The sequence below is a fragment of the Callorhinchus milii genome, unplaced genomic scaffold, assembly GCF_018977255.1.
Source record: "Callorhinchus milii isolate IMCB2004 unplaced genomic scaffold, IMCB_Cmil_1.0 Scaffold1, whole genome shotgun sequence".
NCBI classification, from domain to species: Eukaryota; Metazoa; Chordata; class Chondrichthyes; order Chimaeriformes; family Callorhinchidae; genus Callorhinchus; species Callorhinchus milii.
Genome location: NW_024704742.1, coordinates 132,572,595 through 132,590,418, shown reverse-complemented (window position 1 = coordinate 132,590,418; position 17,824 = coordinate 132,572,595). Strand labels below are relative to the sequence as shown.

The following is a 17,824-nucleotide window of genomic DNA, read 5'->3' as shown; positions in this document are numbered from 1 at the left end:
CTCTCAAACGGTTAGAGGGAAACCGGGTCTGTTTGGGTGCTGTGAGGGGTATTGTATCATTCAGAAAAAAACGCATCAGCACGCACCTGTAGAAAAACACTCTAGTATAATCCAGCCTTAGATAAATAGAGAGCATTCCCCCATGAGAACTGAGTGTTTTTATTGAAAGCGGGCGGCTGACCTATAATAATAATAATCCTTGCATTTGATATAGTGCTTTTTCACGTCTTCTAGACGTCTCAAAACACTTCACAGAATAGACTGTAAAGTGAATTGACTGTAAATTTGTGGGCGAAACGCAGCAGCCAATTGCGCACAACAGTGTCCCACAAACAGTCGTGGATTGAAGTGACCAATTTATTATCTTTTTTTTGAATAATTATTATCAGGCGTGTGGAGTAAGGAAACTTACCCAAGGTTTTGCCCTGCCGGGAATCAAACCCAGGTCTCTCGCTTATGAGGCGAGTGCTCTAACCACTGAGCTACAGGACTCCTACGTAGAAGGAGTCCTATGCACCTATGCAAAAGCCTATCACAGTGCTTAAGATGATATCTACAGTATATCCTGTGAAGTGCTTTGAGATGTTCTTCCAACGTGAAAGGCGCAGTATCAAATGCAAGGATTATTATTATAATGTTACAAAGGAGTAATTTGCAGGAGTATGTACGGGATAAAACAATACAATTTACAGTTATACAGCATCTTTCACATCGAGAGGACGTTTCAAAGCGCTTGACAGCGCTGGACGGACACCCGTGCTGGGGGTGGGAACCGGGGGGTGGGAGGGGAAAGACAACAACAACACGTTGCCTTTATATAGCGCCCTTTATGCAGGGTAAGGTCCCAGAGCACTTGACAGTGGTGGAGTCTGACGACCAGAATTGAGGTCAAAGAGGTGTTTTGAAGGAGGGGAAGGAGCAAGCAACAAAATGAGGTTAATGGAACATATAATGGGGCGGTTGGCTTTCTTCCATACTGTAAATTTCATGGTGTCCTGACCGACAATCCCTTAAATAAAAATGGTAACTCACTCCATGGCTATTTGTGGGATATTCCTGTGTGGAAACTGGCGGTGGGCATTTCATCCACAAATACACAGTCACTCCACTCTACACTACGGCCTGTGAAGAATTTTGGGACGTCTTTCTGATGTGAAAGGCACTATAACAAATGCAAGGTTAATAATAATAATAATCACCTTATCTTATTAATATTATTATTGTTATTATTGTGATGTCTTGTTCCATTGTTCTGCCCTTCCTTACGTTCTTCCAAACAGACTTTCCTATGAAGAGTTAACCATCAGAGGCTGAATCAGCGTAAAGTACTGCATGCATTAGTTAGTCCACATGAGACCTCTGGGCTTGCACACAATGCAGACTTTGGGCATTTATGCACTGTAAGCAACCACAAAGGTCGATTTCATAAAACGCACATCCCCATTATCATGGCTTTCAAACGGGCTCCTCTTGTTATTCCACCCAATGTTCTGCAGCAATTTCAAATGTTCTTGTGTTCATTATATAAACTTGTCAAATTAATCTTTTTCTCTGCAGTTACTCAGCTCCGAGCCGCGAAAATGAATAACTTTACCAAACTAGGGAATGATTGCGTTATATTTCACCACTCTATTAAAGCTCCTTCAATCCAAAGTCTCCCCTTTTCCCTCCCACCCTAAAGAAAAACAATTCAAGATCCTCATCCTCACCTACAAGGCCATTCACGGCCTTGCTCCCTCCTACCTCTCTGACCTACTATCCCCCTACCTACCTGCCCTCCGTTCCTCTGGCTCCGGTCTGCTCCACATCCCCCGCCCCAGCCGCCCTTCCATCGGTGGCCGGACCTTCAGCCTCTCAGCCCCGAGGCTCTGGAACTCTATCCCCCAGTGCCTTCGCCGCCTCCTCCCTTTCCTCCTTCAAGGCCGGTCTCAAGACCTTTCTCTTTGACCGTGCCTTCAGCTCCCCTCTCGACTCTCTACCCCTCCTCGTCCCCTCCCTTCCCTCCCCTCACCCTGACCATTTCCCCCCTGCTCGGGTCCTGACCCAACTGTACAGCGCCTTGGAACGTCCTCCCGACGTGAAAGGCGCTCTATAAATGGAATCTTGTTGTTGTTGTAATTCCAATCACTTTGCTCCTTACTTTATCTCTTCTTTGCAGGATTCTGCAGCCAATGTCTTCTCCTGCATCAAACTCTGAGAGACTATCACCACCCCCACCGCCACCCCCCTCCCCCATTCTCACTTTGTTCCATTGGGATCCCCATCCCCCTTTGGATCGAATTCAAGATCCTAGTGCTCACGTTCAAATCTCTCCATGACCTCACCACCCCTCCCATCCTACCATTGTACCCTACCAGTGCAACCCCTCCCTCCACTCACCTCAAACCAGCCTGCTTCAAGTCCCCCGCCCCATCATCAGCAGGCGAGCAAAGCCATTCTGCCCACACTCTCTGGAACTCCACACCTCCACCTCGCACTACTGTTGTCACGTCACAGCATCAAATAGCTACTTTAATGAGTCTCTGAGTCCTGGCCTGTACCTGATAAACCCTTTCAGTTATTTGCTATCCTCAGGATAAAGAAAACATTCCTATTGTCTGTCCATCACAACCCAGAACCGATGCCCTATGCAATCCACACAATAATTTGTGGGTACGATTTTCCTTGGTCAGTCGGTATCTTATGCATCCAGAAACTCATCACCGTATGTATGTGTGTGTGTGTGTGTGTGTGCGCGCGCATGTGAATGTATGTATATATGAAACAGAGCTTCTCATGAAAAAGCAACCACATTCATCTACTCTAAAAAGCTTTACTTGCACAGAGATCTTCCCCTCAATGTGCTTGTGATGCAGGGGATCCTTTGGGACGTGACAAGGAATCCTTTTCCCAGTGAATAATAACAAGAATAATAATCCTTGCATTTGATATAGCGCATTTTACATTATTGAGACGTCTCAAAACGTTTCACAGAATACACTGTAAATTGAATTGATTGAATTGTATTTTGTGGGTGAAAAGCATGGTATGAATGCTTGGTATAAGAAGGCATAAGAAGGCAATTGTCTCTACATGCTGGGTGAGTGGGAAACAAACAAGGGAAACTTTATATCACTCAAGCACCCAGAACCTGGACTAAACGGAAGAGATAAATCTAAGTCCCGAGTCAGATGGAAATGACAGAACCCAACACACTCATTGTACACAAGGTCAAGTTTAGCTGCAGGAGACATTCTGAGCATTATTTCTGGGAGGAACACTGAATGTTCTTGTCAGTCAATCAGTCAGAGAGTGTCAGCCTGGCTCAGTTGGTAGCACACTCGCCTCTGAGTCAGAAGGATGTGGAGTCCTGTAGCATAGTGGTTAGAGCACTCGTCTCACAAGCGAGAGGACCTGGGTTTGATTCCCAGACAAAACAAAACCATAGTCAAGTTTCCTTATTCCACACACTTCTGTTTACTCAGCAGTAAGTAGGACCCCAGTTATTAGTCAATGCAGATCGCTTTTCGGGGGTAATAATCCCTTCAAAAAAAATAATAATCATTTGGTTACTCAATCTACGATTGTTTGTGGGACACTGCTATGTGCAATTGGCTGCCGCGTTTTGCCCATAAAATATACAGTCAATTTACTTTACAGTATATTCTGTAAAGTATTTTGAGACATCTCATTGATGTGATATGGCGCTATATCAAATGCAAGGATTATTATATTATTATTACTTAGAGTTCATGTGTGCCTTAGCCCACTGCCTGAGCCATGAAGATGTCATGTTAAATCTTCCATAGGATTCATTGTGATTCAAGATGGTGGGAACAGATTGTGAAATCTGCTACCGCCATTTAATCTCTCGTATCCAGATATGCTCTTTATTTTTCAAGCCCTCGAGTTCTGTGCTGCAAATTGACCTGAGCAAGATCAATGTGCTGCATATTAGCTGGTTGCACCGAGAAGCTTTAAAGTAATAAATGCCCTATCAAAATCAAGTGTTATTTTATGGTACTCCTACACAGAACTACATAGAACTACATATGGTACCTAAAAACACCACTTGCCTCAACTAATCTGTGCCTGTATTTATACTCCCCACCAGCGTCAACCACACCTAGATGTCTCATCTTTAACCTGTAGTCCCTTGTCTCTCATGTTTGCATCAAGTTTCCTCTTAAATTAAGTTAATGCTTTCTGCTTCAACCACATTCTCAGGGAGTGCGTTGTACATTCTCACCATCCTCTGTGTGAAGAAGCACAACATATACCATTGCTTATTTGTGGGTTGTTGTTACAATCTGATTTGAAATTCCCTCCTTTCCCCAAGGCAGGGAGGTAAGCAGGATTGCCTCGGATTGAGGAGGCTCCAAGGTAACATGGCTAGTGCTGGAAGACTGGAATTGAGTGTATTCTCTGGTGGGCTCAGTAGTCTAGCGCCTGAATCAGGCTGCTTCACAGTACTCCAGCCTGCCTCGTTCCACAAACAAACAACAAATTACATTTGTACAGTGCCTTTCACGTCAGGAGGGCTTCCCAAGGTGCTGGACGGTCAGGGATCCGCACCCGAGCTGGTGGTCGGGATCAGGAGGGGTGAAGGGCGGGGAGGGTAGGGATTAGAGGGTGCTGAAGGCATGATCGAAGAGGAGGATCTTGAGATGGGTCTTGAAGGCGGCAAGGAAGGGGGCGAGGCAGAGGGACTGTGGGATGGAGTTCCAGATGGTGGGGGCAAAATAATGCTGTGGGATCTTTATTGTCCACCTGAACAGGAAGGCGGGACTGGAATATCTTTGACAATAGCTTGGCAGAACATGGAGGGGCTTGGTGACCTCAGCATGTGCATTGGGCTAACTGCTGGAGTGTAACCAACTAAAACTCTATAATTTATCATTGGGAGCACTGTCTGGGAATCTTCCAGCTGCTTGTCCAGTTTGGAACTACCCTACACATTAGGGCTTTGGCTTGCAGCAGTAACGGGATCCGAGTGGAAAGAATCCCTGCTCTCAGTGAGATGAAATTCAACCTTATAAACCTCCACAATACAGGGGGGAAAGAGAGAGAAAGAGACAACTGAGGCCTGATATGAGTGGACTCTAAATTAATGGTATTCATGGACTAGCAGCCAAAAATCTGCCACAAACCCTGACTGAATTGAACTCAGGGCGAATGACTAAGCTGGTTCTCATCCTGTGCTGGAGGATAGGATTTAATGATCGCTCAGCAAGGACAGCCTGTAAAGCAAAGACATTTGTATAGTTCCTGCTTATCGTGTCAAAATGCCTGCAAGCCCTTTGCAATAATTACTGTCAACTGGAGCGTCTGTAACACGGAGACTATATTTACACCCACGAGGCCCCATAAACAGCCACAAGCTGAACAACTCATTTCACCCAGATTTGCCTGCATTTGGTGTCGAATGGCATCATACCTCAAAGCACTGCACAGGGACCCCGGCCCGGATGAATGTCAAAATGATCCCAAGGCAATACTGGCTCAGTTGGTAGCACTCTCACCTCTGAGTCAGAAGGTTGTGGATTCAAATCCCACGTCAGGACTTGACTCACACAATCTAAACTGACACTCCAATGCAGTTGGGGGGCGGGGGGGGGGGGGGGTATTGGAAGGGGTGTTGCATTGCCAGAGGTTCTGTCCTTCAGATGAAATGTTAATCTGAGGTCCCATCTGCCTGTTCAAGTGAATGTTAAAGGTCCTACGGCACCATTCGAGAAGTGAAGGGAGTTTCTCCTGGTGTCCTGGCCAACAAACTCCCAGATAAAGTAAGTCATTCATTTCATAGCTGTTTGTGCAATTGGCTGCTGTGTTTGCCTACAGGTACACAGTCATTCCAAAATTTATGTGAGGTGTTTTGAGATGTCCTTCCAATGTGATAAGGTGCTATGCCAAATGCAAGGATTATCATTATTATGATGATGATGATAGTTTTTCCTGCATCCTAGCCAACAGTGCCCCAGGTAAAAAAAAATTGTCATTACTTCCTGGCTGTTTGTGGGACATTGTTCACAAATTGGTTGAAGTGTTTGCCTGCATATCCACAATTGCTGCACTTCACATTAAAATCCTGTGAAGCATTTTGATACATCTCAATGGTGCAATACTAATCCTTAATTTTGATACAATGCCTATCGCTTCAGGGAGGCCATCTCAAAGCGCTTCACAGTGTTTTACTGTAAAGTTGTAATAATAATAATAATCCTTGCATTTGATATAGCGCTTTTCACGTTGGGAGGACGTCCCAAAGCGCTTCACAGAACACACTGTAAAGTGAATTGACTGTACATTTGTGGGCGAACGCGGCAGCCAATTGCGCATAGCAATGTCCCACAAACAATCTTAGATTGAAAATGACCAATTTATTATTGTTTTTGGTTTTTGGAGGGATTATTATTAGGCGTGTGGAGTAAGGAAACTTGCCCAAGGTTTCGCCCTGACCTGCCTGTGATTGAACTCAGGTCTCTCACTTGCAAAGCGAGTGCTCTAACCACTGAGCTACAGGACTCCACAAATATGTAATATGTTGGAATCAGAGGCAGGTTTTATTTTAAATTATTTTTAGCTGTTTGTTATTGAATTGGAGAAAAGAGAATATACATCCATCATTAATATAGATGAGTTCCCCAACCGCCTCCCCTCCTCCCTGCCAGGAGGGCCTTTTAAACTCTGCATCCCAGCATCTTTCAATGCCCTTGTTTTTTTTATTTATTTGGCTGATTGTAACTTTATATATAATAATAATCCTTGCATTTGATATAGCACCTTATCACATCATTCAGACGTCTCAAAGCACTTCACAGAATATTTTGTAAAGCGGGTTGACTGTATATTTTGTGAGAGAAATGCCCATTAAATATATATATATATTACATATATATAGTGGAAAAACAATTTCAGTAAGCGAATTGTAAACCTATGGAACAGGCTCCTCAGTAAGACAGTTGAAGCAGGAAATGTTGATTCCTTCAAACCCAAATTCAATAGCTTTCTTTTAAGAAATAACATTATGGGATATAGTACATAGGAAATATGTGCATGCGACCGCCTGGAAGGTGAACTAGATGGACCTTGGTCTTTTTATCGTCCAGCATTTCTTATGTTCCTATGACTGTGTATTTTGTGGAGAAATGGCCACACACCACTGTATCAAATGCAAGGTTTATTGCTATTGCTGTTGTAGCTGGCTATTGACTCTGTGTTTCTAGCAAATGTGGAAGCCAATCTGTGAACAACAGCACAGCCCCTCTAACAGCTGAGAACTTACAATTTTGAAGTCATGTCATGGACCATTGGAGCCATCTCTACCACTGGATACAAAGGCTCACTTCCCCACACCCTATATTCAAGCCAAAGCATGGCCCTAGCTGGGCAAGTAGCACAGTTGCCAATTTTATTTTTAATCCATTTTAACTATCATTTATTTTCTCAACAGGATTTTGCGGAAAGTACATTTAAACCTTAGAAAGCCCATTACTGTATTATTAAACAAATTCCTTTTGTTTCTCGATTTTATTCAATCAAGTTGCATTTCGGAGTTTCCTGAAGTCAAATTGTTTTGGGTGTTTTTTTTGGTCAGCCGGGTGTCTGACACATGTGCACTATCTAAACCAAGCTGACAAATCCATGCATCCCACCTACGCATGGAAATTTCAGAGATAGATTGCTGGAATGGAATGCGCACTCTCTCCCTGGAGGGACTCATCCTGCTTTTATCTTAAATCAATTGTCTTAAATCTGTCTCCTCTGGTTACCGACCCACCCGCCAGTGGAAACAGTTTCCTTATTTGAGAACAGATCTCTCATGTGGAGAAGCTGGTTGAGTGCCTGAGCACATTAGCTGTGATCCGAGAAATGGCTTTTTGGAAGCCAGTGATCTGCGCTGGTCAGGCTTGGAATAGCCCTGGCGGCACAGAAGGCACCATTCACCGTGCATCTCGTGCAGGGGCATCTCGTACTTCGAGTCCCCATGCAACTCCTCAAGCACCAATGGCTCATTAAATCTCAATCTCTGCGAGCATCCCACAAACCCACAAAGTGAATAAGAACATCTGTAACATCTGCAAACCACGACAGCCCTTCGTTCACACTTTCCGCATCATTCGTACAGCTGCAAAACACACCCCAACGCAGCCCTAAGGGGAGAACTGCATTGCCAGAGATGCAACAACAACTTGCATTTATATAGCGCCCCTCGTGCAGGGTAGCGTCTCAGAGCGATTGATTGTGGCAGAGCACGACACCGAGCCGGGTGGGAGGTGACCGTAAGCACAGTCGAAGAGGAAGGTGTTCACGTGCACTCTGAAGATGGAGAAAGAGGGACAAGGCGGAGCGATAGAGGAAGATTTTCAGGTCACAGTGGCCGAAAGTGCAGCCGCCAATGGTGGAACCGAGGGCATGAAGGACATGCAGGGACACGATACTGTGCTTTAGGTAAGACATTAAGCTAACATCCAGGCTGTCTGTACTGGCGAACATCAAAGTCCCCATGACAAGACAATTTACTGTTTAAGTCACAGTGTGTGAATGCAACAAAGTTTGTAGGTGTTCGGCTTGGGCAATGAAGAATGAAGTGTCTGGGAACAGAAACTGAGCAAACGTCCTTTTCAATACAAAGGAGAATCCTTGATGAAGAACAGATGAAAGTCAGCGAAATGAAGATTTAGCATCATGACTTGAATGCTCTGCTCTGTTTGTATTGTATTGGTTTTACTCCACTATTGCCAACATTCTGATACTTTTAACCCTTGCCCTGTCCCTAGCTCCCTGTCCGCACTCTCCTCTCTGCTATCAGAAAAAAACAATTATATTTGGGATTGTTGGCCAGGGCACTGGCAGAAACTCCCTTCTCTTTTTGAAGTTTTTGGGATCTTTAATGTCCACCTGAACAAACAGACGGGGCCTTGGTTTAATATCTGATCCTAAGAACGACACTTCCAACAATGCGGTGTACCCTTAGCTTTCCATTGGAGGGTCAGCACAGCCTGTGAGTTGAGAGTGTAGAACCATGGAAATCACAGAAGCAGGTTATTTAAGTCCTTCCTCCTGCTCCACTGCAGCTAACCATTCTATTCCCATTCCTTGCTGGAGAGGGTTGTTGGGATGCGGAATGCCCTGCCAAATAGAGGCAGGGTCCATTAAACCGAGATCCCATCTGCCCATTCAAGTGCATATTTAAGATACCAAAAAGGAAGAAGGGAGTCACCAGGTTTGTCTCTGGGCCAACAATCGTCCAGATTCAGTTCACAGCTGTTTGTGGGAGATTGTTTTGTGCAAATTTTCTACCTTGTTTACAGTATATTTGGAAAACAATTGCCACACTTAAGAGTACTCAAATCAAACTGAGCGTTCTGTATGCCACCTACACATGGACATTTCCCCGTGTCTGTAATTTCCCTAATTCCGGAGAGCATTAAGCGCAGGTTGGCAAGAGCCGAGGTTTGGGGGACCACGAGTGCTGGAGTCTAACCAGCTAAAACTGCATAACTTGCCGTTGAGAGCGCTATCTTGCAAGCTTTCTCACTGTTTGTCCAGCGAGGACCACCCTATTTTGGCTTGCAGCGTTAATAGGAGTTAAATGGGAGCAATCCTTGCTCTCAGTGACTGGTATGCCCCTCCAGGTTCTGCCGATGAGCCAGTCTGGCTGTGTTGTCATCAGCAGTGCCCTGGAATAATGCGGACCTGCCTGGCTCAGGAACCGGACTACCAAGACCGCCACCGAAGGTGGACTCGATTTTGACTTTCTGCCAAACAGTTCAGCTCCAAAGAGACCCCACTTACCTCCCCCTCAACAGCACCCACATACACAATTCCCTCTCCTCTCCCAAGGAGGATAGGAGTTATATTGTGGCGTCCCATAGCGTAGTGGTTAGTGCAAACCACAGGACCTGGGTGAAATCTTAGGCAAGTTTCCTCACTACGCACGTTTCTGTTGACCTAGCAGTAAGCAGGAACCCGGTTGTTAGTCGATGGGCTGATTGCTTTTCCAGGGATAATAATTCCTTAAAAAAACCAATAACAATTTGGTCACTTCAATCCACGACTGTTTGTGGGGACACTGCTGTGCGCAATTGGCTGCCGCGTTTTGCCCACAGTCAATTCACTTTACGGTACATCCTGTGAAGCGCTTTGAGACGTCTCGGAAATGTGATAAGGCACCATATCAAATGCAAGGATTATTATTATTATTATCAATTGCCGGGGGGGGGGATTCTAATTAAAAAAAGATTGCAATTGCAGCAAAATGTGATTAACAGACGCAGTGACAAATGAGCTGTCAGATACTTGTGTCAATTCTCTGCAGCAGGATGTCAATAACAGGAGCTTTGGCCAATGGAGAGTGAAGAGGAGGAGGAGGAGGAGGAGTGATAATAACACTTGTCAGCTTTACCAACCCACCAGCACCTCCAGGAGGAGGAGAGAGAGAGAGAGAGAGAGGGAATTGAGGGAGGGTTTAACTAGGGATCCAGCTTGTGAGACTGTAAGCCTGTGAGAGGAGCTTTCAATTGCCAAGAGCAAAGCAGACAGATAGAGAGAGAGAGAGAGAGACTGGTCCTCTCTACCACCACTCACTCTCTCCAGCCTGGATCCCACCCCCACCCCATCCACCCCAACCCCACCACCCAGTCCATCCTCAGCACCAAACCCACTGGGTACCCAATGAAGGGTGCAATGTGGGGGAAGCCTCTCTTTGCAAACTAACTGCTGAAGGCTCGCCCTACCCTCGACCAAACCCCCCCCCATCCCACCCACCCCCCCCACCCCCCCATCCCAGATCACCCCCTCCCCCCCAAAGTGCAGCAGATGCAACAACAAAAAAGCGAAGTGAAAGCACGAGAGAAGTGAAGTGGGAGCACATTTGCTTTCGCCTGGACTTGGAAGAAGACACAACGCAGCAGCAGCAGCTGGAGGAGGAGGAGGAGAAGAAGAAGGAGGAGGAGGAGGAGGAGGAGAGAGAAAGGAGAGAGAGAGAGAGAGAGAGAGAGGGAGAGAGATGGTGGAGAAGACTTGCAGTGACCTGGTTGTGGGCTGATCTGATCTGCTGGACATTCACTCTGTTTGGAGTCTGGGAGAACATCTGGAGATTTCCCTGGATTTGTATATACACTGTGTCTGTGTGTCTGTGTGTATTTATAGATACTATTTCGAGATTGTCTGGTGAGATCAGTGCAGAGAAGGGGAAGGGATCGAGGAGGAATTGAAAGAACTCAACCACTCTCTCTCTCTCTGCTGCTGATACTGGGCTGTTGCTTTTCTGCATCCAATTTTGGACCAAGGACCAACAACAACCCCATTGGGATTTGATCCTCTACTTAAATCTGTGCTCGTGGCTTGAATGCAACAAGGAGGGGAAGAGAGATGAACATCTAGTGAGTGTGTGTGTGTGTGTGTGTCAGAGAGAGATAGAGTGAGAGAGAGAGAGAAAGAAAAGAGAGAAAGTCGTTTTATTGCTTCATGTTTTTTTGCTCTCAGCAATGAGAACCCAATGGACTTGTCTCAAGGTCTATCTCCCCCTCTGCCTCTCTGGTGGATCCACTTTTTGCTCTGACTTTCTTGGTTACCTTTCCAGCTCCTGTTGACCCTGCAAGCCAAAGCCCGAAAGGGGTATAGATAGTGTGGTCCGAGCTGGCTGGACAAAGCGGCAGGGGAAAGCTTGCTGGAAAAGAGGAAAGGAGAGGGTGGAGGGAGACGGGAGAGGAGGGGGCGAAAAGAAGAAAACTTTTTATATATATATATATATACATATAAAGAAAAAACGCCTTCCTACAAAGACTGGACACATTTCGCCTTTCGGTTGCTCTTTCCCTCCCCTCTCTCTCTCTCTCTTTCTCTCCCTCCCTCCCTCTCTTTCCTTCCAAAGGATATCTGAAATTGTCTGTGGATTCGCAGGGATGAGCACTGATTTGTCCACGGCAGCGATTGTCGCTATCGTCCTGAACTGCATGTTGTCAGTGCTCATGGCTCTGCTCCTCGCTGTGATGTACAAAGCTTGCAAGACCCCCTCCACCCCTCAGGAGGCGTCCAGCCTGGCGGACGGGCAGAAACGAACCAAAGGCGAGGAAAATTGCTTGCTCAAGGTCTGATGCAGGGAATATGGAAGTCAGGGTTTGCCAGAAATGATATTAAATAATCTCTATCTATATATATTATAGAGAGATATATCAAATGCAAAGATTACTATTATATATATTAAATCCTTGCTTTGATAAAGCGCCCTATCACGTGGTTGAGACGTCTCAAAGCGTTTCACCTGATATATTGTAAAGTGGATTCACTGTGTATTTTGTGGGAAAAACACGGCAGCCAATTGCGCACAGCAGTGTCCCACAAACAGTTGTGAATTGAGTGACAATTTTTTTTGAGGGATTTTCCCCCACGAATAGTGATCTGCCTATCGACTAACAACCGGTTCCTATTTATTTCTAAGTAAACAGAGGCGGGTGGAGTAAGGAAACTTGCCTAAGGTTTCGCCCCACCTGGGAATCGAACCCAGGTCCTCTCACTTGCGGGACTCTATTGTAGTAGAGTTAAATTACAATACACTCTGTAGCCCAAAGTCAGCCAAATACTAACTCCCGCAACTAGCCTAATATTATGTATTGGGTAAGCAGACTAGCCAATTTAGGTTTTACTGCTTTTTGAAACTGTATAAGGAAAGGATTTCAAAGGGAAAAAAATCCACATTTTGCAGTTTAAATTAATTTTTAAAAAATGAGGTACCTGCCCAACCTGTATTTTTTGACACAGAAATAACAACACCCAATTGGGTGTGAAATCCGCCCAATATGACCAGATTGAGGTTGAGAAGGGGAGAGGAAAATAGGAGAGGACAGAGGAGAGGGGTCGATAGATAATAATAATAATCCTTGCATTTGATATAGCGCCTTATCACATCATTGAAAGTGCCGCTTCACAGAATATATTGTAAAGTGGGTTGACTGTATTTTGTGGGTGAAACACAACAAGATTACATTTGTGTAGCGCCTTTCACATCGGGAGGATATCCCAAGGCACAACAGCCAATTGTGCACAGCATTGTCCCACAAACAGTCGTGAATTGAATGACTCATTTTTTTTTAATGAGGAAAAATTTAAGATGAACGGCAAGGGGGTTTTCTTTGAGGTGGGGGTGTGTAGTAAGGAAGGGACAGGGAGTTTGATGGTGGGGGTAAGAAGGGACAGACTCTGACCCTTGGAATGAGGTGGGAATTTCACCCAAACCCTGAGAGATAGAGAGAGGCAGCATCGACTGAAAGGATCAAGTCATTTCATCAAGAGACTTTATGCCACTTTGCGAAAGCAATTGTGGATTTGAGCGAGTGGGGAATTAATCCCTTTTAGAGGGATGATTTGCTTTACCGGCAGGGCCTAGAGGGAGGAGGGGAGAAAGGGGATCGATTGGTGTCAGGCAATGAAATCTGGACAGAAACCCACATGGGAGGAGAGCTGTTGTTAAAGAGACCAGTCAGTCAAAAGGTGTTTTTATTTCAATCTAAAAAAAAGTGTATTTGTGTGTGTACATACTGTATATATGAACAACCTATGGCAATAAGATTCAGACATCGTTTTCACAGAATATGACGAATAAGTAATTTACAACATGCCTTATGCCAGAGTATTAAATCAAAAGTGCAGTAACAAAGTGACTCACACCCCCACCTCTCCCCTCTGTTCAGCTGTCGGATTCCAGACTATGTGCTTCCAGAATGCGTGACACCAGGGACCTGACATGTCTCTGATCACAAGACCCTGCTGGGGGTTTGTTTAGCTTTGTATAAAGCAAATTAGTGGAGCGGTGGGGTGAAAAATCTTGTCTTTGATCACCTTATATAATTCACTGTTAATTTGCTGTCCTTCTGCCTCTTGTCTCCACCTTTAATTGCACTTTTGATCTCTTTTCTAGTACAGTATTTATATATAAATAAATAAATATATATATCTATTGATGCACTCGCTACTGTTTTCTGTCCCCCCCTTTTTTCACTGTGAGCGACAGACAGCTGCTGTCTGGTAGTGGGGAGATAAGGGGATTAGATCCTATACAGTTTATTGTCCTAGGGAGACATTCACTCCATTGACGGGTCTGATCTGCAATGCTTACAAGTCCCCCTTCAAGCGTGGCTTGTTGGTGCTTGGAGCATATGGTACAAAATCTTCTGGTTAGTTGTGTTCAACGAGGGAAAAGGCTAGACTAAGGGGTTTGCTATCGACCGCCTGGCCAAATCAGGGAGAACGACTCGGAACTGTATGCTAATATTAGGAGTCCATTTCGGACTGTATGCTAATCTATGTGAGAAAAATAAGGTAGCACTGATGGGGACTTCAATCGACCCAACGTAAACTGGGACACTGAGCTTGTCAATGTCGTGCATCTCTGCCTCCTGCCTCTTTGTGTCAGGGATCCTACAAAGGGCAATTTCCTTCTGACTTAGTTCCAGTATTTATAGGAAGGTCTTTGAAAGAAGGAAGGGTTCCTACTTACTGCTAGGTAAACAGAGGCATGTGGAAACTTGCCTAAGGTTTTGCCCCAGTCGGGAATCAAACTCAGGTCCTCACACTTGCGAGACGAGTGCTCAAACTACCACACTACGCTAAGTGCTCCGGGATGCTACCCCATGTGAACAAATGCAAGTTGATATTGTACACTTTGGACTTCTGTAGAGGTTAAACTGCTGTAGCAGTTTACATTAGTAAATGCCTTTCACTTTGGGATGAAATCTCAGGGCAGTTCTCACAGGTGACTGAGGGAGGGGAGGGTAACTGAGAAGTGGGGGGAGAAATGGACCCAGGAGCATAATTTACACAGTGAGTGCAAACATTTCCAGGGGCGTTTTGGAGATAGCATGGAGAGATAGTGTGATAATATAACCCCAATTAGGAGAAATAACTATTTTCAAGAAAATTATTAAGTTACAAATTTTTAAAATATTATTTGTATAGCGCCTTTCACGTTGGGAGAACGTCCCAAGGCACTGGTCAGTCAGATATCGGAATGGGTTAGCTGCGTAGCCTTGTGCAAATCAACCAGTCAATTAATGGATATTGCCTAAGGCTAGGAATGAGTTGGCACCTTGTTCAATAAACACTTGAAGAACACTCTAATACATGGTTGGAACTTGAAAAGCAAGTTCACTACATCAAAATGAAAAGTTTCACTATTATGAACAACAATAATGCTTGCATTTGACGTAGTGCTTTATCAAGCCGTTGAGACATCTCAAAACACTTATTTTGTGCAAGCTAATTGCGCAAAGCAAACAGTTGTGGATTGAGTGACCAATTTTTTTTAAGGGTTTATTACCCACTGTAAGTGATCCGCCAATCGATTAACAACTGGGATCCTATTTACTGCTCAGTAAAACGAAGTGTGTGGAGTAAAGAAACTTGCCTAAGGTTTTGCCCCGCCAGGAATTGAATCTGGGTACTCTCGCTTGTGAGGCGAGTGCTCTAACCAATACGCCACAGGCGGAGTATTATCCACTACGTATATTTTTTGTTGAAGAATGACCATAGAAGCATTTAATGGGCGCAATAATCTAGGTGGGCAAACGAAAATGTCACACGTTGAGATAAAATATTTTAAAATAAAAGTAATTTATATTTTCTGTCCGATTAGAAAATCAGGCAGTCGCATGGACATGAGGTAAATGGGGTGAAAATGCAGAAAGTTTCTATACATTTCTATTCGCTTTTCTTCTCTTCCTCCTCCGCACTTGAAGATAATTAACTCCTCTTTACTGCTGTTGCTAAGGTTCATCAACTCACTCAAGTGGCCTTTGTTCATGTTTTGGCAATGGGTGTTTGCACAATGTTCAGCTGTAATAATAATATAATTGTTGAATTTGATATAGCCCCTCATCACGTCAATAAGTGCTTTACAGCATTTTAGTGTGGAATGTAGTGACTGTGCATTCTGTAGGCAAGCATGGCAACCAATTTGCTAATAGCTCCCCCAACAATGCCCCGGAGAGTCAGTCGAGCCTAATAATTAGGGTAATGATGGTATCACAGATGTACCCATGGCTGTTTGTGGGATATTACTGTGCGCAAGTTACCTGCCGTGTTCCCCCTCAAAATACAGTTACAGTATAGCCTGTGAAGCTCTGTGAGAACTCTTGACAAGACTCTCGTCAAATGCGAAGATTATTAGCATCCACACTCTTTTCAGTAGCAGTCTCTGCAGAACAATCAGAAGCAGAAACCCATTGATTTTCACCTCAGCAACGATACTGATCTTAATTGTAGCTCTTGACACTGTTAGAAGGTAATTTGGCACAGGCTGTATTTTAACCAACAATTTCCTGGTCTATACAGCCCAGCACTGGACGAGGATGAGTTTACCCACTTCCTCTTTGGCAAAGCTATAATGCAGTAAATTCCTGATAACTAAACCCTGGCTTCACTTGTCACTACCGCTTAAGTCATGATGTCAATTGAACATCGCAATATGCCGGCTGCATTTATGTATTTATACATGTGCCTAACTCGCCACTCGGGATAACTCGTCATTGAGCCCTTTTTCCTTGGAGTGACCAGTTTTCAGGAGGTTACTGTATTTCCATCTTTAAAGTTTGTTCCAATATATGTTTGCCTGGTCAAGCTCCAAGTTCCTCTCCTGCATCCTATATACAAAACGGCTTCTTCCAGCCTCCGTTCTGCTTCTGGTGAAGAGATTTGGTCGAAATTTGAATGACTCTTTTCTATTTTAAGTGTCGTTTGACCCGCTGTTGGATATCCAACACTTACTAATTTTATCTTTTCTTCTTATCTCCCCACCCGGTGTGAAACGCATTTCTCCATCATTTGCCAGGCACCTTGGGGAAATAAACAATGTTAATTCATTTAAATATAGAAACAATCTGATAGATAGCATATTGGTGTCACAGAGCTGCTCGCTCCATGTACTGAGCGTACAGTTCTGTGGGATTCATTGTCTTCCCACTGTGGGTAAGATGAAGCGGCAGCACCAGAGAGCATCACTTAATTGTGTATGTGCAAACCTACACGCGGATGAGCAGTTGTGGTTTGCAATATGGCCTTATTGCTCAAGGAAATGTCCATACAGACCAGGCAGAGAGAAATTAACTCCAGGTTTGGCTGAGTGACGATCGGACAAGCTGGAGCTCTTCATTCCTGAGCTGACATCTCAGAGGGGACCTCATAGAGGGATTGGAAAAGGAAACCCCAGGACAACACTTTAGGATGCACCAAGAATATTAGGATACAGGTTTAGAGTTGCAAAGGGCAATTTCAAGACAGATACAGATTTTCTTTTCCCAGAGGGTAATTAATGACTGGAACAGGTTGCCAGGAGAGGTGGTTGAACTCGTAGAAAAAAACAGCTTGATGCTGTGATGGGAAGATCGGAGAGGGTGAGTGTTCTGGAAGGATGAGATCAGATAGGCCGAAGAACCTTCTTTATCCAAACCAATTTTGTGATGTTGTGAACAGTGTGAGGCGAGTGCTCTAACCAATATTCTACAGGATTCCACAATGTTACATTTTGATGATGTGATAAGGCAATGAATCAATTGGCGAGAATATTGACATTATAAATTACCTTAGTGTCCCTAGTGGGCACAAAATCAACCAATGTTCTCCCTGCCGACTGTTATCTACCACAAACACAACAGTGAACAGTGACAGCTAAAGCGGCATCTTCACAGGCAGCATTCTTCTCTTGCCTTCAGATGTATCAAGGTAATCTTTTCTTTTGGTGGGTCCAGATACTGTATCATTTGTGAGTTTTTTTTGGGGGGAGGGGGCAGGTGAGAAAAGGAGGGATGGAATTTTCATCTCTCTTCTCTCCTGAAAGCAATGGCTATTG

General features: G+C 44.5%; 1 non-coding gene across 1 annotated transcript; it reads right to left on the bottom strand.

Annotated features, from left to right (window-relative positions):
• Positions 1-420: 420 nt before the first annotated feature.
• trnam-cau lies at positions 421-492 on the bottom strand. Its single transcript has one exon. It is a non-coding gene; the product is annotated as a tRNA-Met (tRNA).
• Between the last annotated feature and the right edge of the window lie 17,332 nt (positions 493-17,824).